Genomic DNA, 711 nt, shown 5'->3' on the forward strand with positions numbered 1-711 from the left:
CCGACACACAGGAGGGCTGTGCTGCCATCCAGCGAGAACTGGACAGGCTGGAGAGCTGGGCAAAGGGGAACCTCATGAAGTTCAGTAAGGACAAGTGTAGAGTCCTGCATCTGAGGAGGCACCAGCACAGATCAGGGGACGTCCTGCTGGAAAGCAGCCCCATGGAGACAGCCCTTGGAGTCCCCGTGGGCATTGAGTTGTCCCTGGGACAGCAATGTGCCCTTGTGGCCAAGAGGGCCAGTGGGATCCTGGGGGGCATTAAGAAAAGTGTGTCCAGCAGGCCTAGGGAGGTTCTCCTACCCCTCTACTCTGCCCTGGTGAGACCACACCTGAAGTACTGTGTCCAATTTGGGGCTCCCCAATTTGAGAGAGACAGAGACCTACCGGAGAGAGTCCAACGGTGAGCTATGAGGATGATTAAGGGATTCGAATCTCTCTCCTATGAAGAGAGACTGAGAGAACTGGGGCTGAGAGGGGATCTTATTAACGTATAGAAATATATGAGGGGTGGGTGTCAAAAGGAAGGGGACAATCTCTTTTCAGTGGTGCCCAGTAATAGAACACAAAATAATAGGTTTCACTTAGAACATAGGAAGTTCCACCTCACCATGAGGAGAAACTTCTTCCTTGTGCGGGTGCTGGAGCCCTGGCCCAGGCTGCCCAGAGAGGGTGTGGAGTCTCCTGCGCTGGAGACTTTCCAACCCGCTTGGA

Source organism: Apaloderma vittatum, unplaced genomic scaffold (assembly GCF_000703405.1).
Source record: "Apaloderma vittatum isolate BGI_N311 unplaced genomic scaffold, ASM70340v1 scaffold31559, whole genome shotgun sequence".
NCBI classification, from domain to species: domain Eukaryota; kingdom Metazoa; phylum Chordata; class Aves; order Trogoniformes; family Trogonidae; genus Apaloderma; species Apaloderma vittatum.